The following is a 23549-nucleotide window of genomic DNA, read 5'->3' on the forward strand; positions in this document are numbered from 1 at the left end:
TGTACATGGATGTCAGACTGATTGTCTTCTGGGGGAGGAAGGAGAAAAGGAATAGAAATCAAAATATTATAAAAGTAAATGTTGAAAACTAATTTTAAACAAAATAAAAAAGGAACAGCTAAATGGCACAGTGGATAGAGCACCAGCCCTGAAGTCAGGAGGACCTGAGTTCAAATTTGACCTCAGGCACTTAATACTTCCCAGGTGTGTGACCTGAGCAAGTCCCCAATTGCCTCAGCAAAAAAGAAAGAAAGAAAGAAAGAGTGCTATCTATAAAAATTCTGAATTTTCCAATTAAAAGAAGTATAGACCCAAGACATGAAAACAAAGCGGTATCTGTCTGCAGGGGAATGGCAAGACAAATGATGTTATATGTCAAGGGTTATTATTGTGCCATAAGACAAAATATGAATTCTGGAAAACTTGGAAAGAGTCAAATGAACTGATAAAGAGTGAAGTAAGCAGAACTAGGAGAACACATGACTAAAACACAGTGGTTTAAAGCAAAACAACTTTGAAAGACTTAAGGATTAAGGGAACCAGTCCCTATTTCAGAAATCTGATTAAAATGTGTTCCCAACACTCGATGCAGAATGAGACATACATCAGACATGGATGTGTTTTCTCTTATTAGAGAGGGCTATATTTAGGGTAGTAGAGTGAATGAGTAGTGGTAGAGATGCAACAAGAAAAGGAAGAGCATCAATTTTAAAACTGCATAAAGAGAACAGAAAGACGATCAGAGGGGAATAAAAACGTTAATTTGAATATAATTTAAAATAATACAGACTGCATGTAAATTTCTGATTTCATACACAATCTTCTTTTGCTGTTCTTTATATGAAAATGTATATCTCTGTCAAATTGATAATAACAAAAAATAAAGTACTCGAAGTTGTAATTACTGAACTTGGAATCACAAGAAAATTGGCACTAGCTACCTGTATGACCATGGACATCGGTCAGCTAATCTTTTCAATCTCAGTTTCCCCATCTCTAAAATGGGGATAAAACCATTAGTGTGATGTATGTGATGGACTTTGTCAACTAATATAGGTAACTCACAAAAGTTACACAATACTCCAAGTACTGCCTAGCTTTCTCATTGTTTATTATTGGATACTACTTCCCACAAGTCTTGACTATTATGATAGTACAATATTAAGGTTATGATTATAGTAATGGAGGTGAGGGAACATAAATAAGTTATATTCAATATATCTTTTAAACAAATGGAATTTGTTGTCAGAATGCTCTGCTTCCTTTTTCAGAACCCTTCAATAAGTAGGGACCCATTGCCTTCATGTCCTCCTTTGTAAAGGCAGGTAGATGGCACAGATGATAAAGCTAGACCCGGAGTCAGAAGACCCAAGTTCAAATCCAGCCTCAGACACTTTCTAGCTGTGTACTCTGGACAAGTCCCTTAAAACTATCTGACTCAATTTCTTCAGTTGTAAAATGGGGATAATAATAGTACCTGTGTCTCAGATTGTTGTAAGAATAAAATGAGATGGGAAGCTAGATGGCACAGTGAACAGAGTACCAGCCCTGAAGTCAGGAGGACCTGAGTTCACATCTGATCTCAGACACTTAACACTTCCTGGCTGTGTGACCCTGGGCAAGTTCACTTAACCCCAATTGGCTCAGCAGAAAAAAATTTTTTTTAAAAATGAGATATTTGTAAAGTACTTTGCACTATATAAATGCTAGCTATTATTATTATTACCATCATTATCATTATTATTTCTCCAATAAGGTAGAGAAAGAATCCAAACAAATGATTCACCCTATGGTCATAGATTTAACATAATAAGCTATATATTCTATCGATATGATTTATATGTGAAGTTAATATATTCAGTGAAGCGGCACTTTAAAAGAACAAAGAGAAAACAGTACTTCATTAAAAGTGATAAATTGATTTTTTTAAAAGGCAAGCACTGGCTAATGATAGAATTTTAGGTTTTATTAAGAAAAAAACCACTCCATGAAATTTCATCTCCTCACAAAGCGATAAAACACAAATTTAGACTTAGAACCAGATAGAAATTGAATTGAAAGCTTTTTAGGTGGTCCTTTGGTATATGGATTCATTAAGGAAGATGGGCACAAATTTTAGTAGAAGTCCATCAGTCACACTTTATGCTCTGACAGTTGCACCCATGTTACTGCCTAAAGCTCTTAGGCTTTCCACAACCTACATTGTCTGGTTGGCCTGCTTCCTGATGCTTTTCTATAAGATGACAGTGGATGAAGGAGAGAAGGCAGGGGGCAGCTAGTGACACAGTGTAGAGAGAACCAGCCCTCAGGTCAGGAGGACCGGAGTTCAAATCCAGCCTCAGACACTTAACCCTTTCTAGCTGTGTGACCCTGGGCAAGTCACTTAACCCCAATTGCCTCAGCAAAAAAGAGAGCGAGAGAGAGAGCGAGAGAGAGAGAGCGAGAGAGAGAGAGAGAGAGAGAGAGAGAGAGAGAGAGAGAGAAAGGAGGGAGAGAGGATAGGCTTTCTTAATTCTAGATTTATATGGCATTTGTTTGTTTGTTTGTTTGCCTAAAAGAACTGAGTAATAAGCAGGTGAAACCTCCAAATAAATAAGATTTCAAGAGAATTCTTTTAATGAGTTGAGTTCACTGGGCTCCTGAGATGGGCTTTATTTTAGGGTACTTAAAAAATGAACAGGGATCTTGAAAGCTCATGGAGAACCAGAGATGCTGAAGGAAGAACTAAAAAAGGGTAAATCTTATTCTGATTTCAGAAAAAAAAAAGAAAAAGAAAAAGAGAATAGTTTTGTTTGTTTGTTTGTAATAAATAGGCCGGTGAGTTAAAATTCAGTACTAGAAAAATTCAGAACTGGGCAATAGATTAAAAGTTAGAAAGGATCTAAGGTCAGCTAGTACAGCACCCTCGTTTTACAGATGAAGGTACTGAGTCCCAAAGAAATTAAGTTATTCATTTGAAGTCGCAGAGGTAGTAAATGACAGAGATGGGATTCAGACCCAGGTCCTCTGATTCTAATGCTAATGCACCTAATTGCACATCAATATTATATCCAATCACAATCCAGTCATCAAATCTAGTGTAGTCTATTTCCATAATATTCTACCTATGCTTCTCCTTTCTGTTCATATAGCCATAACCCTAATTTAAGCTTTTATCAATTATTACATGAACTAGCTAAAAAATCTTCCACTTGGTCAGTGCAGGCTTCACATCGCTGGCAAAATGGCATTTCTGAATTGCGAGTTTAAGCCCCTATTCAATAAATTTCAGAGATTTCTTACTACATATGGGATCAAATTTAAATTCCTATTTGGCATAGAAAGCCCTTTTACAATCTGACTCCAGCCATCTCTTCTTGCCCTTCTCTACTTTATGCTCCCTACTAGGCTGTCAAATTGACATTCTTGCTCTTCCTTTTTGCTGCTAACATTCTCTTCTTTCCCAGGTTCATCCCTGAGTCTCTGGATGTTTCTAACTCCTCCCTATCAGCCTCCTCACCCTGGAAATGTCTCTGCCCTGAACCCTCACCCTGATTATTAAATCCCTGGCCAGAACTACCCTTCATAAAGTGTCCAGGCCATCCATATTCACTTCTCTCCTGGCCCTACTCTAAATATCCAGACATTCCCACTTGTTCATCAGCAGTGTATGGGGATTCTTCCCTTTTCATTCCCATCTACTTAGGGTTTTTTCCCCATTAAGAATGTAAGCTTTTCAAAATAACTGTATGGATATGTATACATATATTGTATTTAACTTATACTTTAATATATTTCACATGTATTGGTCAACCTGCCATCTGGGGGAAGGGGTGGGCGGAAGGAGGGGAAAAGTTGGAACAAAAGATTTTGCAATTGTCAATGCTGAAAAATTACCCATGTATATATCTTGTGAATAAAAAGCTATAATAAAAAAATAAATTAAAAAAAGTCAGCTTTTTAGGGTAAGTACTGTTGTTTTTGCTCATATTTGCATTCCCAGTATTTAGCATAGTGCTTGGCCAGTGCTTAATAAATGCCTTTTCTATTCTTTCTCCTATGAGAATGACTTCCCATAGATCATCCAGGCCTCACTGCATTCATCTCTGCCTCTTAAAATCCCCTCCTCTAAAGTTCAGCTGAGATACCACTTCCTATATGGTAGAAGGCTTTTCCTGATCCCCAACTATATCATCACCAAAATTCTGTTTTTAAATTGCATATCTATTTGTGTAATAGGGCTTTACATTAAGATTGGGGTACCCAGGAGGAGACAAGGATCTGCTTCTAAAATAAGACATCCTGGGTTTTCCTATGACATAGGTTTTCCTCTTTCCATTGGCTGCAGATCTGAAATGGACCGAGTCTTTAAAAACTACCACACTGGTACAATTTTACTCTCTTTCTGACAACGGCCAAGGGTGGGAGATCTGTTCACTGATAACACGGGCACCATGCACTGAACTGTGTGAGAGGAAAGCCTACTTCTGCCTCCTTTAGCCTTTAAGATCCTGAGAATTGGACTTGCTGTTTATCCTTTTCTGTTCTAGGCACAGGCAACAGATCCCTATGTCTAGTAACTTGAGCCATGGCACTACTGGAGGCAGAATTTCCAAGTGGGTTGTTGCTTGCAAATCTGCAGAAAAGCTCTGAGAAGCCAGGGTGACAGGATGAGCCCTAGGAAACTTCTGACTTGAAACTTGATGGGACCATGCTCTACAGGAACTGAGTTAAGGAATGAACCTAACATGTCTCCCCTTTCCAGAAAATGAAAAGAGGCGATCACAGCCCCCAGCTATAGAGGGGGTTCTTTGTTCTTTATCTTTGGTGTGAACACTCCTTTGTAAAAGTTACTCTGTTAAATCAGTTAAATGGAAACAAGGTACAAGAAACCCCTGAACTAGGGGAAATATTAAGCATAAAATTGAATGGCAGAAAAAGATTAAACATCCTCCCATCAATTGGAAAATGGCTGAATAAGTTATGGTATATAAGTGTTATGGAATATTATTGTTCTATAAGAAATGACCAGCAGGATGATTTCAGAGAGGCTTGAAGAGACTTACATGAACTGATGCTGAGGGAACTGAGCAGACCCGAGAGATCATTATACATGGCAACAACAAGACTATACGTTGATCAGTTCTGATGGTGGCTCTTCAACAATGAGATGATTGAAACCAATTCCAATCTATGCCCAGAAAGGACTGTGGGAATTGAGTGTGGACCACAACATAGCATTTTCACTTTTTCTGTTATGATTTGTTTGCATTTTGTTTTCTTTCTCAGGTTTTTTTTTCTCTTCTTGATCTTTCTTGTGCAGCAAGATAACTGTATAAATATATGTGTGTGTGTATGTGTGTGTGTATATATATAATTTAACATATACTTTATCATATTTAACATGTATTGGACTACCTGCCATGTAGGGGAGAGAGTGGGGGTAAGGAGAGGATAATTTGGAACAGAAGGCTTTGCAAGGGTCAATGTTGAAAAATTACCTATGCATATGTTTTTAAATATAAAGTTTTAATTTAAAAATAAATAAATGAATAAATGAATGAATAAAAAGACTAAACATCCTTAAACTTCCTTTAAGAGTAGAGAAATCTGCTGAGGGATGAAATATCACACACCCAGACTTCAGACGGAGGGCCAATATCACTTGCATTAAATTTATCTCATGGGGGTAATGAATGTAAAGTACTTTGCAAACCTTAAATCATTATATATGCTACAAGAACCCTACACCAAAAAAGTCTGAACACCTTTTGTTTAAATAGAGACAAATGTGCACACTAAAGAAAGTGTATTAGAGATACATCTACATGTCGTCCCCACAGAATGCATGCTCTTAGGAGTAGAGTCTGTTTCATTTTTGTCATTGTATCCCCAACACAAGGACTTAATACTTGATTGATTGGCTAATTGCTGTTCTAAATAATTCTTCCCCTTAGTTTCCATATCTTTCTGTATAGTAAGATCAAATACATGCAGACCAAGGCCATTCTTATGTGCTTTTATCTATTAATTATAGCAATTATTTTGAGCTAGTCAACAATCATTTATTAAGGGCCACATATCAGGGTTTGTGCTTAGAGCTGGAGAAAAAAAGACAAAACCAAAATATATGTACTCATATATATATATATATATATATATATATATGTATATATATATTTATAATATATAGAGACAGAGAGATGGGGAGAGACAGAGGGAGGGAAACAGGGAGACAGGAAGAGAGAGGGAGAGACAGAGAAACAGAGAGAGAGAGAGAGAGAGAGAGAGAGAGAGAGAGAGAGAGAGAGAGGAGGGAATGAGAATATACTCAAGATGTTTACATTCTCACAGAGAAGACAACACACATAAAGGTATTCACCAAGTATAAGCACAATACTCATGTGGTTAGGTGAGAGGAAAGTCATCAGTAGATAGTGTGACTAGGAAAGACTTCCTGGGAACGTGATTCAGGTAGAAGGTCAGGCATTCAAAGTATCATGAGTTTAGAGGGAGAGCAATTCTAGGCATGAGGAACAGCCATTGTTTCTCTTGTAATGTTTATCTGGGTCACTGGAATAGTCAGGCCTGTATATTTTTAAAACATCACTTTGGCAGCTGTATGGAGGATAGTTTGGAGAATAGACATATTTGAGGGAGGTCAATTCAGAGATTTTTGCAATAATCAGTCCAAAGGAATGATGATTAGGATTTGAACCAGAGAAGTGGGGACATCAGAGGACTGATAGGATAGAGGGTGTTAAGGTAGAACTGACAATTTTTGACAACTGAATATATATGGTGAGGGAAAATGAGATGATAAATTTGTCCTTGGTTCAGAAGATAAAAGTCTTCTGAATAATAATATTGAATCTCATATTTTTTAGAGTAGACCAATAATTTATTTTATACAAATACAAAACCTCAGCTTTCTTCCCCCAAAGGAGTCCCTCACAATGCACAAGACCTGAAAATAGCTAGGTAAAATTTTTTTTAAATGATAATGATTGGTTAAGAAGTTAAATTATGCTTTCTTTATGACATAAAAAATTAGAAGAGAATTATACTGGAGACTTTTCATAGGAGATATACAGCTATGATTTTTCTTTTAAAGGAATACCTGGAAGTCAATTCTATTAGAAGTCCATTTCACAGAATTCTTTTGAGGGTAATTTTATTTGCTTTTCAATGCTTTCTCATATTTTAACATTTTTATTTATTCCCGATAACTTTATACAATTTTGAATGGAGTTCTTTGTAGATCATTCTTGATTGATTTTCTCTATCCTGGAATTTTTTTTTGGGTGCTTGGCAAGTACATTTATTAGGTGCACTAAAACTGGGTTTGCTCTCTGGTGACATTCTATGAATTGTTATAGCTTTATACTTTGTTCTCTGGGTCTGATATTTCTAGGTAATTTTGATTTTTTTTGAAAAAGCAATCAAGTTTTTCTTCACAAGCTAATTGTACATTATTTCAAAGTCTGATTCTTTTTGTACAGCAAAATAACTGTTTGGAAATGTATACTAATATTGTATTAATTTATACTTTAACATATTTAACATATATTGGCCAACCTGCCATGTAGGGGAGTGAGGGGAAGGAGGGGAAAAATTGGAACAAAAGGTTTGGCAATTGTCAATGCTGTAAAATTACCCATGCATATAACTTGTAAATAAAAAGCTATCATAAAAAAAAAAGAAAAAGTAATCAAGTTTTTTTTTTGTTATTGTTTTACCAATTTTTACACATAAAAGATGCTTAATGTTTAACAGATATTTGAACCCTGACTTCCAGCTATGTTTATTATAAAACTTTCATTTTTCTGATACCGCAATGTTTTGACAATTCTCATTAAAACTTTGCATAGTCTTTTATTTTTCCCCAAGGAATCTATTCCTTCTTGATCTGTCATCTATTTTACTTTCAAGTCTTCCACTGGAATTTTACCTTTGCTAATTATTTTTTTAAATAGTTTTAACCCATTCTTGGGTTTCTTATGTCTACTGTATTTTATTTTTTTGTTTTAGTAATAAGTATTATGCTTATTTTTCTGGAGATTTCTCTCATAATAGTTCTTAGTTTTGTTTTTGCTGAGGCATTGGGGTTAAGTGACTTGCCCAGGATCACAGAGGTAGGAAGTTAAGTGTCTGAGGTCAGATTTGAACTCAGATACTCCTGACTGATATTCTATCCACTGTGCCACCTAGCTGCCCCTATTTCTTAATTTTATTGGGAGTTGTTCTTTGCTTGCTCCTTTCCTCAAATTGTTCTTTTTGGGGGGTTTCCTAATTAAGATCATCCCTCTTCCCTTTCCCCGCTTTTGCTATTATTCTTTTGTCTGATTTTTACCCAAAGTCAACACTTTGGCCATTTTCCTGTTATGCTAATATGTTCCATCCTTTGCCACTTACACGACAATCCAGCTCCCATCCTTGGGCTCTTTGTTCTTGATTGGCGAGTGTTAACCAAAATAGGGTGTCCACCATTCGACCATGATGAATGCTGGCCATCTTTCCACATGTGCTACGTTGTCTCCAATAATCAAGACTGCTATTCTTTTCCTTGATTACACCTATTATCCTTGCAAAATCCTAACTCATAACAACCCTTCCTACCTTTCCTCTTCATGTATTGCCTTTTCCTATCAGAATATAAGCTCCCACCACCATGTTTTAAAATTTATGTATACTTTTTTTTAAAGCTATAAATATCACATTCAGTTCTTATGCAATCTTTTTTCTGTCCTTCATATATGGAAATGTTCATTGCTCATCTTTGTTGAAGACTGTCAGATTCATTTAAAAAAATTAAGAACATACTTTTCTGGGGAGTACAGTAAAGATGTTTTAGAGAAAACATTTTTGCCTAGTCCTCCCAATATCTCTCCTCCATAATAATAAAGAAAATGTGCCAGATAAATTTTGATTAGAAAGGACAAGATAAAGTCAAAGGGTGTCATTTTTCCAGGCCAGGACAACTTAGGAAGACAGAGAAGTCTATAGACTCAAGATTGGGATTGCTCAGAAGTTTAGAATGGTAGCAACACAGTGCCCAGGCACAGAAAGGGAACCTTCAATAAAATACCAGATTAGGAAGCACTACAGCCCCCCCCAAAAAAAAAAGATCCTACAAAAACCCCAAATCAGTGTTGGAGAAAGAGGCAGGTGTCATCTGGCAGCTCTGTCACCCATTACATAATTCCACATCATAGATCCAGGGAGGAGAGGAATGGTAGATTAATATTGAAGATAAAACAAATTCCAGAATCTTAGCTTGCCATTCAAAGCCCAAGAACAGACCAGGAAGACAGTGAACAGATCATATATATATATATACATATATATATATATACATATATATATATATACATATATATATATATATATCATCATCATCATCATATCACTTTAGAAGCACTGAAAACTTGTAGGCCCCCAAAATGATCTGTGAAAGCATCAGAAACTCAATTCAGACATCCCCTAGAAGTGAAAAGAGTCCAACCTAAAAAGTCCAAAGTCAAAAAGCGTACAGAAAGAATAAGCAAAAAATCAAAACAAACCAAAAACCAACCAATACTATGATAGGGAAGTTCAAGACACAAATACAAAAGGTAATGACAAACCATCATAAGCCTCAAAAGGGAAAAAATGCAGATTGGGCACAAACTGAACAAGAATTCCTAGGAAAATTAAAGCAAACACTAAAAAAAGAAACTGAAAAGTAGCAAAAACAATTTTAAAAACCAAGAGTGGTAGAGGAAAAATGAAAAAATAGTAAATGAGAATTTTCAAAGACTTTTCAAAGAGAATTAATGTCTTAGAAAAGGAGAGACAAAACTTTAGTCTTCAGTAAGTTTTCTTCAAAACAACTTCTTAAAAATTAGAATCAACCAAATGCCAATTAATGACTCCATAAGACATCAAGAAATAGTGACAATAAAAGCAAAAGACTGAATAAATAAAAAGATACGAAATATCTGACAAAAAAAAACTGACCTAGAAAATGTTCAAAGATTGCAAATAGTTAAGCAGTCCAAAATATATATCTTTTTTAAAATAGCTAAATGGGCTACTTTCATGTGAAGATTTCTTAAAGTTCCAAAAATCATCTCCCACAGACACTGACACATGGCAATTCTTAAAGATTTTACTCTAACTTGTCACCATCATTAGCACTTACATTGTATGGCTAGTTTGCTGCCATTTTCATATTACTTGAAATTGACCCTTTTTAGGGTAAATAACAATAAGTATATGTATATGGAAACATAGGCAAAATCCATCTGATTAAGATTCCTTGTGAACACTGTACTAGTCACAAGGGAACATAACATGAACGAAGAAAAATTAATATGGCTGATTATATTGGGTACTTTTGTCAGATTCCTTTTTAAAAAAAAAAAAAACAAAAAAACAAGGGAATGTTCACACTGGGGGATGGGGGAAAGTTATTTCCAGAAATTACATATAAAAACCAAAAGTCACCATAAAACATTTTTTTTTCAAAATGATGTGGCTGAGTTGGAACAGAAGTGAGTGCAAGGGATAATGTTGTAAAAAAAAAAAAAAAATTACCCAGGCATGGGTTCTGTCAATAAAAAGTTATAATTATTAAAAATTTTTTAAAAATGATGTGGCTGAAAAACGTAACTGTTTTACAGCATTCCTTGAAGAATCATACCAAGTTCTTGAAAAGGCAGTATTTTGTTGCACAAATAGTGCTGAATTACTTCCTTCTTTTCAGCAGGACTATAGCTGTGAGTTGCATACAGGGTCAAATGGGCTTAACTGTAAGTATTGTTAGAAAGGCTGAAAAGAGTAGGGGAAGGTTTCTCACACACACGCGCACACACACACACACACACACAAGGATACAATAAAAACTTAAAATAAAAAATAAAACAGGGGTGGTGACATGTGAAGGGAATGGAACTACCCAATGTTGAGAGATTTCGTTTAGGTTTTAAACATTTCATAGATAGCAAAGCATTTGAACTGTGATTTTTAAAATTCTTACATTACTGGTTTGCCACCTTTTTTATTATTTCCTTGACATTACCATTTACTCTGCATCTTGTGTATTGTCACTAGTACTATAATACAATCCTCCTAATACATTTCTTATAGATGTTTCTACTTCCATTATATGGAATTTTAAATCTTTGAAGATTATGGTATTCAATGGTTCACAGCCATCTCTCATCACCGGGAGATAATTTCACATTTAAAAAACAAACAATCAAACAAACAACAAACAACAAAACAGGTATACAGGTAAAGAAGCAGCTTGGCATTTTTTAAAGTGCTTCATAGTATTCCAAAAGCAATCCAATCCAACTCTTCTATTTGATTCTCAGCCCAAATAGTCTATAAGACATTGTCTTTTTACAAATACAAAAATAAAAAAGTCATTAAGACTGAATTTTCTATTGATGACGGAAAAGAAAAAATGCCATTTTCCCAAGAAAGATTGCATTTTCTTCTTCCAAGAAGCTAAATTTTAAAAGGCATTAAGGACAGAATGCCCCAAGGCTCAACTAGAACCCTGAGATAAAGAAACTTCTTTAAGCAAGCAAAATGTTGTAAGAAACCTCTTGAGATATAAACAATATCTCAAAAATATTGCAATAAACCAGAGAAATTTCACCACAACAAAACAAAGAATATGCTCTTAGAGTACCTAAGAAAATTGTGAAGAAAATACACTGTTGTAAAAAAAAAATAAGTTATTGCTAACAAAAACAAAAAGGATTATTCTCTAATCATACAAGTTCATTAGGAAGTTAATATGTTCAACTTAATAGACAAAGTTGTAAAAACAATGACAGAGAGCTAAACAAAAGGCTAAAGTAAATTTTTTGGATCAAAATGGATCTTAAGTCTTTAATGAAACATTTTTTGTGTACCTATTTCAAAATTAAGAATTAAAATTGGGAAAACAAAAATGCCTGTTGATTCAAGTGATTTAACATACTATGAGTAGAAAATAAAAGATTTGGGATTTGTCTTTTCTACTGAGAAATGTCTTCCTAAGATAACTGAAATGGTATCATCCTCCTTGTATAGTGTTATTCATTTCTGTAGGATTGACTGTAAATTTTGAATAAATATGTTTAGAACAGTCATAAGCTCAACACCCCAAGCCTTACACTATCTTCTATTGAAGAGAAAGAAGGTAAAAGAATTTACTTTTCAAAACAAACACAGAAATAAGATCCAGCTCTTCAAATCTACATTTTTTTCAAGACACAGCAACAGGTCCCCTTAGCCCTCTCAAATGCATTCTTGACTTACAAAAGCAGTTCATTAGGAGTTTGTATTGCTCCTTATATTAGTGATCATTTCTACTTTTGCACAATCCCTTCTGTTACAAGATATTACATAAAAGCTCCTGATCAAAAGATTTGCCTGTCATTAACAGAGCTTCTACAAGTAACATGTTATGCATGGATGTAAACTAACTTCCTGTTTTCCAAGAGCCTAATGGTGTCTTTGAAGCGTTAATTCACATTACATGGGAATGCATTACTTTACTTTCAAGCAGTATTTTACTCAATTGTGGCATGAAGCCCAAATGCCATTAGTCCTGATGCCAATGACTGGGGGTTGGGGCAGGGGGGGGGGAGCTTGCCTGCCATTTCAGAGGCACCAGCTTGCCAATCACCATCAACAGACAGATCAAGCCCAATAAGAAGCCCACTTCTCCTAGAATACAGAACACTTGGCCCTCATTTCAATTAATTACCACGACCGCAATTACTCCAATCTTTTATTTTGTCCATGGCTACAACCTATAGAAAACAATACACTCTGAAACTTAGTTTGTGCCTTCACAGATCTTTCTAATCAGTGCTTGAAAAAAGGTTATATATGTGAAATTAGTGACATAATGGAACAAAGTCACATGACCTCTTTTATCCTAATCTCTCCAAATAATCCTTAGAGTCAAGGACTTCAACTGTCACTCAGATCATCATAATTATCCATTTCTGCTCTGGAGGATCCCAGAATGAGATTGACAAGCCAATGGAGAATAAGTTTCCTGTATGACTGAGCAATGAAGTTCAAAGCACATCTCATTATTTAAAAAAAAAAAATTAATCACATTTTTAATGACAGTATTAGGTAAAGTTTACCTAAATGGATTATTCAGATAATGAAAATCAATACAGCAGGATTTCTTATCATAATTTGTCAGTACCTCCAAATTTAATGAAATCTAACATTAAAAAGATGAAAGCAATGAAAACATATTTGTTGAACTTCTAGCACACCATAAAAATACTCTGAAAAAGTCTGACAAAAAAAAATCATAATTTATATTTGTGAATCCTCATATTTTAAAATAGTGATGAAATGTATACTTTTTCTTCAGGTCAAAACTCATGAGCATTTATCACTAAAGACTACATCTGATCAAAGGAGTCTAAAAATTATACTATCATAGCTTTCTTTTCCCCACCATTACTTTTAGCCTCCCTCCACCGATGCTCTCAACTATTTCCCTCTCCTCCCAAAAAGACAAAGTTCAATCAAAGATTATGCATTTTCTTTGACATCACTAAATGACAGGGAAGCATAATAAGATTTTACCTTAGAAAGCTCAGCACATCTCATGCATTTTTAGTATAAAAATGGGTTGTTTGGGCTATTCAGCATGTACAGAATGTGTTTAATCTGATGTGAAGTTGGCTACCAAGCAGTCTAGCCAGCCCCAAGAATGTTTAACTCAAGGTCTGGTAGGCTGCCAGCCATTCTAAATGTTTTCGCATTGGTTTAATAAGCACTCCCAGGAAAGCTGAAGGCATGGGTGGGCAGTAATTAAGACTGTCATATTAACTTGGATTGGGGTGGGCAGGGGACTGAAACTCCATCTCTTAAGTTAACTTTTCATACAGAATTTTAAATTTTATTTTATTTCAGAGTAAATTCAGAATTTTATTTTAAATATGCTAAACATATGAAATGTCCCATTATTAAAAGTTTGTCTATTTTTAACATAATGAAAACTTTGCAAAAGATAGACCCAGATTTTTCCTCAATATCTGAGCTTTATTTTATTAATCAGACCTAGCTTCTAATCCTGGCTCTATCACAAATGAGCTATGTAAGATTGTACAAGTGAGTTAACCTCTTTTTTTATCTGTCAAAATCCAGGGACCAAACTAAAATTTTCAAATGACTTTTTAAAACAATGTTCACAGTGACTACGGAGAGGTCCCAAACTGACAAAAGAAAAGGAATGGGATTTTTCTTAGTTCTTTCCTGTACTCAAATGACTCGAAAATGTGGATTTCCTTTTAGTGATACAGACTGCAAATCACCAGTGCCAGCAAATCCACATTTGTTCATGGCCTGCCATAAATTCACCACAAGAGGTCTACCCATTTTATGGAGGCCTTTCTCCTGACAGCACAAGGATAGCAGTGGAGCATATGACTGTCCAACAGTGATATCTCACTCTCACCATGCTATTACAATAAGAAGAATGCCAGTTATTCATGACATATTATTAATATTTTGATAAGCTGTATTAAAAACAAGTTTCCATAGTACTTTTACAGAGCCAATCCTTATCCCAAAACAAAAAATGGAAGAATAGATGATGGCCAGAATAGACCAGTTTCTAATTCTGTCACTGGCTCTAAATATGGCATTAAAACACAAGATTTAGAACTGGTATTCCAATTTGATTTCAACTTGACTGAACTAGGAAATTTCCTCTATGTGCATTATGCTTTCTAGGCATAAAGGAATTTATCCACTTTTTCCTTAACAAGTAAATAGCAACCTAAAATCAATTAATAAGCATTCAGAGACTTAAGTGCTAAGCACTAGAGTAAGGATTGGAATTTAAAAAACTTGCCCTCAAGGTGCCTGTACCCTCACAAAGGGAGGAAACCTGTATTCACAGATATAGATATGAAATAATTGGGGGGGAAGGGGAAGACACCAGAAATTGAGTTGGGTTAAGGCTTCTTAAAGAAGAGTTCTCAACTTTTTTTTTTGATTCATGGCACAGTCTTATTCTTTGCGCTGAGGATTTGAGTTACAATATGAGGATGGTGAGAGACTCCCAAGTACTCATTTACCAATAGCTGGTGTACAATTCAAACTGAACTTGATGAAAGCAGAGGTCAAGACAGCACATTCTAGGAATCAGAGATAACCAGTGCTAGGAAGCATAATATATGTGAAGCATTTTGGGAAAGCCAGTGTAGTTGGGCAGTAGCATGGCAGGGGACTAACTTTATAAGGCTAAATATTTAGGATGTGCCAGGTTGAGAAAAACATCAAAGGCCAGAACTGCTTAAAATTTGATTCAATAGGCATTATGCAATATGCTTAAACTTTTCAAGTAGGTTTTTATAATGTGATTCCTCATTTCATTGTCAATCTATTGAGTAGCCACTATGTATAATAGGTATACAATGAGCTAAGCGATCACATGATTTGTTCTTATTCTGAAAGAAACTGATAATCTTGATAATCTTCCTTCAAGGATCACATATGAAGAAAAAACAAACAAAACCAGAAGTGCAAAGTAGTTACTTTATTCTGAAATACCTCTTTTCGTGATGTCATGCTTTATTCACAAATATTCCAAAGTTTCTCTTTATTAATATCACTCATCATCCAGACAAGAGTCCAAGGATTGCACCTGGCATTTCAATATAAGAAACATGGGGTGGCTGAAAAAGAAACTATTTCTTTTCTTAGTTGACAGTAATTTCTCTAGTGTTACCAGATATATGTCAAAAGCTAAAAACAAAACACATTAGGGATCAGATTTTTTAACTTCATATTCCTTCTTAATACACAGGACGTGAACCATGGTCTCATTACCCTATTAAGCAATAAGTTTTTAAGTTCCAGTTCTGCTTAAGTGAATTCCAATATGGAAGAAATGTTCATATATTTTTTTTCCCTCACTAACTTGAATACCTAGGGACATTGTGGGAAACCAAAGTTAATGTGGATAGAAGAGTGAAGTTTTAAAATTAAAATTTCCATCATTTTTAATGTCACTCTTCTTTGAAATTGAAATTCATTCACTGAAAGTGTTTCTGAAACCAGACCAGTATTTGTCAAGAAACATCCAAATCAATTATGGACTTAAGGAGAATTACACCAAGATCTTTACTGCCTACACAGCTTTGGATTTTCACCATTGAAAACAGAATAGTTGATTTCTATTGATTTCAATCTTTGGGTTTTCTCGTTCTTTGAAAGGCTTTCGAAAAGATACTGTTGACAGAAGAAACCGAGACCTTTCTATACCAAATCACACTATCCATAAATTACATGCTTCCCAGTGACCTTAGAATGCCTTTGGAGAATGTATTTCTTGCTCAGTTCAGTGTTACAACACTTAAGAGTTTAAATTTATAATTATTTTGCCGAATCAATTCACCACCTAATTTTATTCTGAAGAAAGGTTTTTTTATACAAGCTTATTACACATTTGCAGCTGTATTTATAAATTGGGACTCTCCATGTTGTGTCAAATTCCGAATTTCCTTTAAACCTCATCTAGAAATTACTTTCCCCACAGAACTTGTTAAGCCTAAGTAACTTTCAAAAAATTAAAAGCAATAGCCCGAAATCTTAGTGCTATCAGTGCATAACATTAATGGAGTCCATGTGACTGTGTCCCTCTCTGGAACATTGTCATCTCTGAATGGAAGCTCCCAAAGGGGTTAAGAACATGAAGGGCTCAGCTCTTCTAACTAGATGCTCTTCTACACAGCACTTACTAAGTTGCAAGCAAGCCAATTAATAAGTCAGATCAAATCCCTTTCTTAGGCTCAGGATCCACTCACAATGCTGATGGGGGAGAGCGCCATAGGAAAAAGGAGCAGGTAGCCAAACCCGGTCGTCTCCCCCACGAAGGAGACGCACCAACCTAGACGTTCAAGGGTCTGGTCCCTCATCCTTGGGGATCCCCCCTTCAACTACTTGGAGATCACCTAGAATCCAAAGTGTGGTCTTAGCCATGCTCTGGGTGAAACAAGTCAAGGAGCTCCAGGGCTAAGAACCATTTCTTCTGGCTTTGTGATGGCCCCATCTTCGTCAATGAGGTAATCCGTGGAGTGCCAAGCAAGGCCACAGAAAGTGGGTGGTCTTTTGGGAGGGAGGCGCTCCCTCTCCCCCGGCCTCAGGCTGGAGCCAGTTCCTGCAGCTGGACGAAGGCAGCCACAGCCTGCACTCGGCACATTTCTTCATTTCTCACTTGAGTGCCCTTCTTTAGTTCCCTTTCAACTGCCCACTTTATATCGGCTTCATTACACCACCGCTCCATTTGTGATGTAAATTGGGAAACTCGGGGAAGTTTTTCTTTTGGCCTTGTCTAAGGAAGAATACCAAGAGGTATTCAAAACGTATTAACACAAATCAATGGCACCAATAAAAGCAAAATCTCCTTAGCAACATAATCTTGATTGCAAAAGGAGAACTGAGAGCATTTAGCAGAACAGTGGCCCACATGGAATACGCATTTGTCTGGAAGAATCCTGCACAAAGCCTAAAAGAGAGATTTTGAAAAAATCCAAAATTAACTCACAGGGAACAGTTACTCTTTTTTTCAAAAGTACACAATTGGCTACATTAAATCTATCGTGTGCTTTTCTGCTCAGCAACATTGTATCATACCACTTTGCAAACTGAAATTATAACACTCTGCATGCTTCCCGGGAGCTCCAGGGGGAAGGTTGGGTTTGGGGTTTTTTGGTGGGATTTTTTGGAGGAGTTTAAAGAGTAATCAAAAGTTTCAAGAAATACGCGTCTCACACACAACGTGGGGAAAGTCAGAAGGCTACTTAGCTCTGTCATCTAATAGATACCAAATCACTAGATGGCTCTTAGGGCTGGATCTAAGGACGGTAGCTATTCACCACTGAAATAGTGTTTCTGCCTGATACAAACATAAAAAAGTCACAGTCATCTAGAAATTATATATATATATTTTTCCTCCACTAAGTAAAAGTACTTGAATGATTCGTCCAAATGGTTATATCACTGCATAACTGAGGTAAAATTCAAGTAATGATATTAACAGCAAACATTCAGAAGAAAAGCATTTTGGCTTACTGTATATAAGACATTAAATCTTAGTGAAATGATTCATAATTATTTTATTAGATGCAATACATATAATTAAACCTTTTTTTTAAAAAGCTTTGGATTGGAATTTTTCAACCCTGGGGTAGTCAGGAAAAGAAAAAATCCTATTTGAATCCTCTGTGTATGTGTGTAGATACATGCTCATTTAAAGGTGTAAATACTTAAATTTATTTCTGTATTTTAAATTCAATATTTTACTTAGACATATGAACTAGAAAACTAAGACATTAGAATTTGTTTACCTTATAAAGTGATAGAGGCCGAAACAAAGTATTTGGAGAAAAAGATTATAGAAATGAAATCAGACTTTATTTCTAAATCTTTCTCCAACCATGAGAAATTCATGAAGACAAGCATGCATGTTTTACTTTAAAATACATAATCAAAAAAACCTAAGCTTAAATACAAGCTCCTAAGTATGCACTCATAGTTGGTTTGGAAACTTTATTCCTGGTCAATGTATTAAATATATATATGTATTTTTTTCATTAAGAAATGCTTATTTATTTAATCCAGTTTAAAAAATTGCTTGTTTGGTCAATTTCCTTTAAGTAATTGCTCCCTTAGTCCCAAACTTCCTCCTTCATCTCCACTCAAATTGGTTTAAAAGCATTTTATTCAATTTTATGATTTATGGAGACAGGCAATAAATTCACCAGTCTATATTTTAGATTTAAGTGTTGAACAACAATACTTAGTTGTACATTAATCATTTTTTAAAAATCACCCTATATTTCAATTAAGGTATTAATCTGTTTACTAAAAAAATTCAGCAAATGAAAACTTAATATAATGAACATACTGATGTTTTGTCAAAGTTTTTTTTTTTGGATAAATATTTTATACATGAATCAATTAAAATATAGACTCAAACCTAAACAAATTTTCCCAAGCCATTCTACTACTCCATTTTCTTTAACCATATAGATCCAAACACTGCCAAAGAAGTATAATTTTTTTACTTAAAAAGATGAACAGCTTTTATTTTATTATGATTTGTATTTTCTTAATGTTGAAAGAAAAACTTTAAATATTTATCAATAGAAATTAATAGAATATCAACTATTGAAATTAAATTTAAAACATTTAACCAAAATTTGATTTGAATAAAAAGTATTACTTGACTTACCTGACTTTACATTCTTTGATAGCAGTATGAAACAGAGCACCAGCTCTTCATTTAATTTCTCATGGGTCATCAATAATTTCTGAACAGTTAAGTGTTTTTGTTTGCAAACAGCCCCCAAAGAGTTTTATTTGTAAATATTCACAAATTCCTGAAATCTTTTACCCAGCAATTGTTGTTAAGCTAAGTTTAAGATCATTAAATTTAACAAGACAAATAAAGCATGCTTTATTTGATACACTAACCATAAGCATCTCAAAGAGCAACTTAGTAGACAAAAATCCCTATTCTAAATCAAACTTGTAAAATTTCTTTTGTGATATAATGACATAAATCTGTCTACAGCCACTGACCATGGCATAGCCTTCAACCTTTTAAAGAACCAATACATGATAATATAACTATTTCCCCAATCTGGTAGTTATGAGCATCTTGTTCCAAATACCATTATTAGTATATTTTATAATGCTAATTAATTTTGAAAGAATTTTTTAAAATTAAGGAGAAACTGTAAAGGAAATTTAATGCCTATAGTTCATAAAAACAAAAGCAAAAACCCCCCAATTTCTAAAAAGTTCATAAAGATGTTAACAAGATAGTTGAAATTGCCTGATTAAGTGGAATGTAATTTAGAAATGGGAATCTTCAACCTGAAGAATAAGTTTCTTCTGTGAAAAAGTATAAAAACCTCTCAGACTTTCATATCAGACTTTAGACGTAAACAAATATGTTTGAAACAATCAAGCTACAGTAAAAAAAAAAAATTAAATGGAGACAGGAATTTTTTTTTAAGAGTTAGGGGAAATGCAGTTTTCAAGAATACACTAAAATTCAATAAATGACAGTAGATTGGACCGCTCTCTTTCTATTGAAAACTAACTTTTTGTTTGTTTGTTTGTTTCTAGGCAAGAAATAAATCATATTTTTCATAAAGTCTCTTGCTCTAGTTAATCAATAAATATATGCTTAAGAAATACTATACTCAAAATAACAATAACAGCAACTCACACATAGTATTTTAAGGAAAAAGAAGTTTCTTCATAGCAATCCTCTGAAACAAACAGTACAAATATTTCAGATAAGGAAACTGAGGATCTAGGAGATTAAATGATTTGCTTATACTTAGAAAACTAATATGTGTTAAATTTCAAAGCATTTTATTTTTAAGTAGATGTACTATGACATAAAGGAATCTTGTATCAGAAGTCAAAGAATGGTAAGGGTAAGAGACCCTAGGGAGAGCAGAAGGCCCAACCTTTTTACTTTATTGATGAAGAAACTGAAGACTTGAAATTAAAAAACTTGCTCACATACTGCTGGTGTCCAGATTCATAGATTCTCTAAATCCAATTCTCCCTTCAGCTATGCTAAGCTTATACATTTGTAGAGATCAAGGACCTTCAAGTACTACACGTAATTTCCTGTAACAAAACAGTATTCCAGCCACATACAGCAAGTATCCTCAATTCTGAAAATGCAGATGTAAACTTGAAACCTTAACTACTAGTTAATTCACTAAGGTTTGTGTTGACATGGCAAATATAAAAAGTCTACTACTGCTACTAGTACTACTACGACTACTATTCAAACACTATTCTTAGAAACCAACTAGTTACTTACTTTCATACAAATTTTTAACAACTACAAATAACTCTATGAGGTAGGTAATCATATCTTTGTTTTGTAGATGGGAGAAAGTGAGACAAAATAATCTGGTCTCACACAAAGTTAACAGAAAAAATACGTCAAGTGAATTTCAGCATTTGGTTTAGCCTAAAAACCGTCTGTGTTGATTTAAATTTTCTACTTTGCAAAAATCTATTCCCCTATGACTAAGAAAATTTTGAAACTTCTGACTCTTAACATTCTAAACCAAATATAACACCTTTCTACATTCTAGAAAGAGGATATAATAGCAACTCTTAAAACTTCTTCAGGATATATGGTTGAACCACCACATATCACACTATATAGACATGAAGAATATGGAGAGTTGGAAAACAGAAACAATAAAAAGTTTGTAAGCTCAATTTATCTTTATAAAAATATCCAGACTCAAAATATTATAATAGAGGAACCTTATTAAACCTTAAACAAAATACTTGGTGACAGAAGATGGGAGAAGAGCAAATTAAAGGAAGTAGTTCTGATGCAGGAAAGGAGGAAACTTCTCTATTTTAGTATTTTAGCTAGGCCTTCTTTTTCAACCTCTCCTCCTAAAACCTATTGAGACATCAACTATGCCTCTTGCCATAAAACAAAGCAAAAGGATTGGAGTACCACAGTTCCATTTTGCCCTTTTTCCTTTGTTTCCTATGGAAGGATTTTTTTTTGATGTTTTCTTTGTGAGAACAAACAGCTTCGAAGGGGAATATGAAATAATTAAAAGGTTACAGAACAGCTTTGGGGTCAGAAAGTGGCAGTAATCTTAGAAAAGAAGAGAACACTAGGTTCTATTTATGTACAAAATAAAGACCTACTACATGCTTTGAACCTGGCGCTAGACATGAGGGCTTGCAAAGTTAATCTTGGAGCTACTGTTAGTGGCAATAGAGATGAGGCTAGAGTGATATCCTCTTATTCATACAAATAAATAATCAGGTCACTTTATTAAGCTCTTCTTTTAAAAATGCAAATATCCCCAGAGAAGGCTGAATCTATCTGTGACTCTCCCTCTTCCCTGCAATAATCAGAGTAACATTCAATAATGAAAGCAGGAAATTTTGAGTTTTCCTTTACAAAAACAGGAAAGAAAGAAAAGATAACTTGGGAAAGAAGAAAGGGAACGAGGGGAAGGAAGGGGAAGGAGAAAAGGAAAGGGGAAATAAAAAAGAAGAGGAAGGGGAAGGAGATGAGGAAAGGGAAGGAAAAAGAAAAAGAAAGAAGAAGGGGAAATGGAAGGGGAAGGAAAAGAGGAAGGGGAAAAGGAAGGGAAGGCAGGCTTAGAGGAAGTAGAACATAAGAGGTTTAGATATCCAGGGTTAAAGGAGGAAAGATTGCTCTGGACAAGAAAGGAGTACAGAAATGAAGGTGGGAAAGGCACCAAAAACAAACTATGCAAATCTGCCTAAAGACACCTTATTATGCTCCTGAAAACCAACAACATATAATGGCTCTGACCTGTTATGTTTAAAGAAACAAGCTGAAAAACTCTACAAATGACACTAGGAACAAGATACCTTAAATCACCTTTTGGTTCTTCCTGAACTATTCTTTAGTCATATGGGAAGCTAATGAAAAGAAGAAGCCTTTGGTTATTGCCGCACTGGCTTTGAAGGTATCACTATTTTATAATATAAACATCAGTTCTGCTTAAAAGTAGCAGATACTGCTAGTTTTCCTAGAGTGCAAACACATTCATACAGCGACCATTTTCTATATAGACTAATTAATTTAAGAGTATATATTTTGAATGAAAAACTGACACTTGTCTTAACCATCCATATCATGTCAGACTGGCTATGGTTTTCACTAATAAGTGAGTCATATTGCATAGTTAAGTTTCCAGGGACATAATTTTACCAACATAATATCTAAATCAATAGAACAACAAACCATATAGTAACATGGTTCCATGCTACATTTCAATTCCACCAAATGTTTCTTTCTATACAAGAATGGTGAATTTCCAAAACCACAAATGATATGCAAATTATTCACTAAGCTTATGTAAGAATTTACACATTCACTGAGGGTTTTACAAGTACCCCACTTTGCCAGTATAAAAATGATAATATGGCTCAGAACTCATGGAAGCTATAGAATAATTACAATTTTGAGTATTTCCTTCAGATCAGCCTACATATAAAAGCATCTTTGACATTTTCAATAACATGGCCACTCAAATTCATAGTCTGCACAAAAAAAAAAAAAAAAAAAGAAAAGAAAAAGAAAAAGAAAAGAAAAAAAGAATAACCCAGTTACACTTACACTGGGGGACACTAATGAAAACCAAAGCACGAAAACCTAACTGTTCAAGGCATAATTGGCTCATGGTAGTGCCGGCATATTAAGCATTCATGGTTCTTTTCCAGATACACATTGAAAGTCTAAGAGTGCACATTCCCAGAGAATCTCTTTAAGCAAATGACACACTTCTCCATTTAATTAAAAAGGAGAATTAGAAAGGCTTAAAAAGGACACTATACTTCACACTACCATTCATAGTAAGTTTCATATTCTCTTGAGACTCTATTAAAAAAAATATACTTTCAAAAGACCTTACACATCTTTTTGAAGGTTGATATAAAGAAAGATTAAGGTAGGAAGAAAAAAATATATATCCTTCTAATCAAGTTCAGCTCTTTTCACTAAGGAA

The 23549-nt window shown here is 34.6% G+C and overlaps 1 long non-coding RNA gene across 1 annotated transcript; it reads right to left on the minus strand.

Annotated features, from left to right (window-relative positions):
• Positions 1 to 15520: 15520 nt before the first annotated feature.
• On the minus strand, positions 15521 to 22042 carry LOC116419930. Its single transcript, XR_004230253.1, has 2 exons — positions 19235 to 22042; positions 15521 to 17506 (listed from the first exon to the last, which is right to left on the minus strand). It is a non-coding gene; the product is annotated as an uncharacterized LOC116419930 (long non-coding RNA).
• Positions 22043 to 23549: the final 1507 nt, after the last annotated feature.

The sequence above is a fragment of the Sarcophilus harrisii genome, chromosome 6, assembly GCF_902635505.1.
Source record: "Sarcophilus harrisii chromosome 6, mSarHar1.11, whole genome shotgun sequence".
Lineage (NCBI taxonomy): Eukaryota > Metazoa > Chordata > Mammalia > Dasyuromorphia > Dasyuridae > Sarcophilus > Sarcophilus harrisii.